The 6109-nt window shown below is 38.9% G+C and overlaps 1 non-coding gene across 1 annotated transcript; it reads right to left on the minus strand.

Annotated features, from left to right (window-relative positions):
* Positions 1–1465: 1465 nt before the first annotated feature.
* Positions 1466–1572, minus strand: LOC149015803 (small nucleolar RNA R71). Its single transcript, XR_016173779.1, has one exon. It is a non-coding gene; the product is annotated as a small nucleolar RNA R71 (small nucleolar RNA).
* Positions 1573–6109: the final 4537 nt, after the last annotated feature.

A 6109-nucleotide genomic window follows, 5' to 3' on the forward strand; every position in this document is an offset into this window, starting at 1 on the left:
TTGTTCCGGCAGTAGTAAGAGTAGAAAGATAGATTCCAAGACAAAGATACTCTACTAAAGAAGAAGACCACATCTTTCTCTCCCTCTCCCTATGTTTAATCTTTATTTTCTTATGAACTTTGTGATAATGAGTAGCTAGTTCTTTTTCTTTGGGATGTAGATGAACCATGTTTATTTCATTAATTTGATTGTTCTATCTCTTCTAGTTGGATTGTGTTTGAGTTTGGCCAAAGATGTTCTATAGCTCAACGAACTAAGCGTGCCAAGCTTCCGCGAAGGACGATAGTCTTGCGAAGATAGGGCATATCTAGGAAGACCATCCCTAATTTACTTTGAAGTATAGAGTTATATCAGTTAGGGAAAAGCATTGGGGATTCGAAATCCCAAAGATCTTCACATATTCAAAGTTAACGTTTTTGCATTAATTAATAGATTTAGTTTAAATTAGTTTTGTTGAATTCAATCTTAGTAACTTAGCCTTTTAGTTCCCCATAGTTCAACTCCGTACTTTCTACTTGCTAGATTAGTATAGGATTTTATTTTTGATTGGTTAGCGACACGATCAAATTTTGGCGCCGTTGCCGGGGAACCAAAGCATGGTTGCTAGGATTGATTTTTGTCAATTAGGCATAATTTTTAGAGTAATTTTAGTGTTTTTAATTTTTTATTTTTCTTTGCTTATTTAACTAATCTCTTTTTCTTTTGTTTTGTAGGTAACTGCAAGAGTCGGGATTTGATAATTAGTTTAGGTTGTTATCTTTTCTTTCTTAGATATAATTGTATTTAGGACTTTTCAATTGTAATATTTACATTAGATTGGGTTGTTTAGGTTAATTTTTAAAAATCCCCATCCCTCAGATCTCACATGTATAACTTTTGTTCGAAAGATCACGTGGATTGCGCTTCAGGTACGTCCTAGACTCTCCCTTTTGCTATAGTTATTTTCTTTGAATTTTTCTTATTTAGCTTCTTTTTTTCTTCTTCTTCTGTGTGTATGCATGGTCGTCCGTCCCTAAACCCTGAGTTGACTCCACTTGACTTAGAGTTAGAAGAGACTTTGGCCACCCTTAGAAGGCAAAGAATCATGGCAAACTATGAGCCTCCAATGAGGCCCTTGAGTGAGCATTTCATTCCTACGATATATACTCCGGTGTCTTGTATTAAGTTGCCTGACATAGAGGCGGCTCAATATGAGATCAAATCTAGTGTGATTTAAATGCTAACATCTTTTTATGGACTTGCCAATGAAGAGCCTTATAAGCACTTAGATGAGTTTTTAGAGGTGTCCTCCATGGTTAAAATTCAAAACCTCTCAGTTGATGCTTTAAGGTTACTTCTTTTCCCATTCTCCCTTAAAGATAAAGCTAAGCATTGGCTTCATTTTTTGGATAATGTTAAAATTTCCACTTGGGTAGAAATGCAACAGGAGTTCCTTAAAAAGTTCTTCCCCATTGGCTGTACCAATAGCATTAGGAGAGCGATAACGAGTTTCTCCCAACAAGAAGGAGAACAATTTCATGAGGCTTGAGAAAGACTAAAAGAATTACCCAGAAAGTGCCCCCACCATGCTATTCCTAAATGGCAATTGGTTCAATGCTTTTATGATGGCCTTAGAGACCGACATAGGCAAATGGTTGATTCTTCTTGTGGTGGGACTTTCATGCACAAGAATGAGAATGAGGCATGGGAATTTTTTGAGACCCTTAGTGAAAACTCCCAACAACATGCTTCAACAGCTAGGACTGAGATTCCATCCATTGGGCAACCAAAGAGGAGCGGTCTCTATGAGATCAATCCTACCATTGAGATGAGCACTAAGGTTGACTTGCTATCAAATAAATTGGACCATCTCTTGTCATTAGGACAACAAACCCCATCTCCACTTCCTACAAGTTTCTCTCCACCTAATCAGATTGAAGCATGTGCTTTATGTTCTAGCTTATCCCATCATGTCACTGATTGCTATTTGACTACACAATACCCTGATTTTGTTAAGGAGCATACACATTTGGCCCAAGGAGTCTCTAAATTTGGCAATGATCCATATTCGAATACCTATAACCCAGGATGGCGAAACCACCCCAATTTTTCATGGTGAAACTCAATGCCCAATCCCTCTAATCAAATACCTTATAGGCCACCTGTCACATCCACCCAGCCGGTACCCCATTTGGATTACCCGGGATGTGATCCACAGTCCAAGGATCAATGATCTGAGGTCCATGCCTCTCACATACACGGTAATATAATCATGAACAATAATAATCAATGGTAAAAATAATTAATACTAAGTATCATGAATAAGATAAGATTAAATAAATCAGAGTGTGGAAGACAATAATAGTAAAGTATAAACATAATCATAAAGGTGAGAGAAGGTATGATAACCACTCTCTCAGAGCAGCGGAAAAGAAGTGTGATAACGTTAATTACATGTCCAAGTGTCAAAAGATAATCTCAAAGATAAGTTAGTTACAAGACCAAAGGTTCCATAAATACACCAGGGGAATGGGGCACTAAACTAGGGTTTCTTCTATACTAAAGGTAGTCTCCTCAACAGTACGGATGAAGTAAACCCAACGCTGCCGCTATCACATCCTCCCAGCCGGTACCCAATCTGGCATACCCGAGAGTGTGATCCACAACCCGAAGATCAGGTATCGAATAATCAACCTCCCACATAAACAATAACATAATCATGAACAATAATAATCGATGTGCGAAAGATAAACCATAGATCCAAATAAGGAAAGAATGAATCATATATAAATTAGAGTACTAAATATAATCAGAGTGTCTAAATCAGATAAGTAAAGTGAGGCGAAATCCCACTCTACAACCAGCGGAAATCTAGTTCTAAAAGAGAAGAAACATAATAGAATCTAATCCCAATAGCAGGTACAAAAGGTAACTAAATTGTTCTCAATCTTATAAACAATATCCCTATAAGTATAAATCTCATAAATGGCACAAGGGCGCTTCCACTCTATGGTCGGACTAAGCATCGTACGGAGCATAACCACTCGCGGGATCTTCAGTGTAATTGTCGTAACCGCAATCACTTTCCTGGAGATATGCCTCTTCTCCTTGTGCTTCTTCATACGAGCAGTCATGATACTCAGAACCTGTAGAATAGTCTAACAAACATTGTACAAAAAGGAATGAGTTTCAAAGAAACTCAGTAAGGCAGTTAAATCCATAATAACATAAATGGCAAGATTACAAAACAAACATATATGCAATGTGGTATGAGACAAACAATTAATGTATGAATCTAACTCTATGTATGCTGGTCTCTAATGGCAGACATGCTTTAAGTCATAGCACCGTACTTCTTTAGGAAAGTCTCATTCACTCATCATCAGTTGGTAATGGGTCCTTCATCCCTCAGGATATTCCATGGCTGGGGTATATGTCACCACTCTCTCACATCACCATTGGTCTAAGTACCGGCGCATGTCAGGGTAAAGCCTAGCCAAATGCAAGTCTTGTACTTAGTTACATCAAGTCAAATCCAGATACGTCCATTCCTCGCCCCTGGCGATCCTTTCCGGTATCCTTCACACTAGAGTCCTCATAGTCCCTGACTACGGACTCATCAACCCTATTGGTCATCCACATATGGTAAACGGGAAGCTCTCACGTCCTCTCACAGGTTGGTTACCGGTCTTGAGCGCCCGTGAGCCCAAGTCTATCCATATGCAACCCTACCGATAAATGGCCCCCACAATGTGATTCCTGTCCTCTCACGGGTTGGTTACCGGTCTTGAGCGCCCATGAATCCCCATTGCTACCACGGGTCGTTCGGTCTCAATACCCCTCAGATTAGGGTCTGACATAACGGGACGTCCTAGCCAAACACTACTAGACAGTCCTAAATATGTCATCCAACAGTTTAGGAAGGTGTCTAGAGGGCATCTCCAGAAACATCCCATAATATTCCTGTAGTAGTCCTAGGACAGAAGTGTCAAAAGGACACCTCTCCTTTCCAAACCATACTTAAGCATACACAAGCATCAATTCATAACATCACATATATGGTAACTTCATATATGGAAAGAAATCAATAATTACAATCAACTTGTATATAACTGGTAAGTAAATCATACATGAGTCAATTTAATATAAACAAGTAATGCTACTGATATCAAGACAGTACCACAGTAGTATAACATTATAAGAATCTAATTAAAGAAATAAATTAACAAGATTCAAATATAGAAACTAAGATATGCAATTTATGTTGTTAAGGAAGTAACCATCCTTACCTTTTATAACTTGCAAAGAAATCCTAAGATATCAAGTAAGATCTTGACAAACTTGAGAAGAAGGTCCTAAACAAGTGTATACAACATATTAGGAAAGATCCCTAACAGAAAAGATATCAAAACATCCAAAACAGACCAAATCTGGAGTTGTTGTACTCATTGGTCGATTGGATTGGTCTATTGTCCCTCGCTCTCGACCAATGGAGACAATGGGCCTACAAAATCAGAGTTTTAAGAATAAAGAACCGAATTTGGTGGTTCAAAAGGGTACTAAACAAGGGGTAAACTACATTGGTAGTATCCTAACATATAGAGGACCTCAAAACACTAATCGAATCAAGTTTTCAAGTTACAAATTAGGAAACAAAAAGTTACCATAAATAGATCAATCATGGTTCTTGAAGAATTCAAGATAGAAATCATAGACAAGAACAATAGGAGAATGAATCATTGATTCTGATAAAGATATCATGGAAGGCATACTTAGATCTTCAAGAAAATAGACCTAAGAGCATAAATCTAAATAAGGAAACAAAACCTACCATAGATGTAACTGTCATGATTCTTGAAGAAAGCATGGTATGGTAGAAGAGAAACAACTAGAGATTGATAGATCATGGATCATGTAAAGAAAACACAGCGATTGACTACTAACATGATCAATATAGTAGATCTAAGAAGATCAGAATTTAAATCAAAAGATGAACAAAGACAAGATCATGATTTGATCATGATTCCTTCAAAAGCTTGCAATGATCATGGTTAAGATCATCGCATTAGCCATTAATCCTTAGGAAGATCATGAGAGACAAGTTCAGAGATGTTTGCAACAGAGAATGCAGCATCTCCTCTACTGTCTCAACTCAAAAAGGAAAGAAAACAAGGATAAAGAAGAAGAAGAGAGTGTAAACATACATTTTTGTGTAAGAACAAGAGTTTTGACGAAGATCCGTCAAGATAAACACCAAGGACGCAAGGGAGATGACTTGCAGAGGTCTTTGGTTCGTTCCAAAGAGTTTGGAGGCAGAAAATACGAAGTAGACTCGAGATTGGACTTAAATAGAGCAAGCAAGACCTAATTACCAAAGACAGAACCCATTGGTCGAGTGGATTGGTCGACTGGTCCAGTCGACCAATCAATTCAGCAACTTCTAAACAGGGAATTGAAGGCCTATATCAAATCCAACCCTAAAGGTGTTTTGCACACATACCAAGTGACTTACCTAATAGGTAGAAATGCCTTCAAACCATGATAGAGAGCACTCCAAGTCCATCAACTAATCCGATCTTCATCAAGATTCAGTTTCCATAAATAGAACCTCATCATCAACACTCATGGATTCAAAGCCAGACACCAAGTCCTCCACTGGGATGGCCCAAAGCTGACTTCTTACTTTACTTCGGGTCACTGGACCTACAAATAACAAAGTTTCCGGGTCAAGGTTAGGGCTGGGTTTCACAGCCGCTCTCGCACAACTATGGGGCTAACTCTATGAATGCTAGTCTCTTGGGTAGACATGCTTTAAGTCATAGCACCGTACTTCTCTGGGTCGTCAGTCACTCTCCCATTTCCATATCTTGGGAATGCCCGGGGAAGATCGGTAAAGTCATAAAAAAAAACCGTGGTAAGGGGATCGGTCACCGCTCTCTCACATCACCATTTGGTCAAGTACTGGCGCATGTCACAGTAAAGCCTAGCCCAATGCAAGTCATCTACTCAGTCATATCAACTCAGATCCAGATACGTCCATTCCTCGCCCCCGGCGATCCTTTCTAGTATCCTTCACACTAGAGTCAGCGAAATCCCGGATTTCGGACTCATCAACCCTATTGGTCATCCA

This window comes from Hakea prostrata, chromosome 5 (assembly GCF_041222555.1).
Source record: "Hakea prostrata isolate BN-2017 chromosome 5, UWA_Hpros_2, whole genome shotgun sequence".
Taxonomy (NCBI): Eukaryota; Viridiplantae; Streptophyta; class Magnoliopsida; order Proteales; family Proteaceae; genus Hakea; species Hakea prostrata.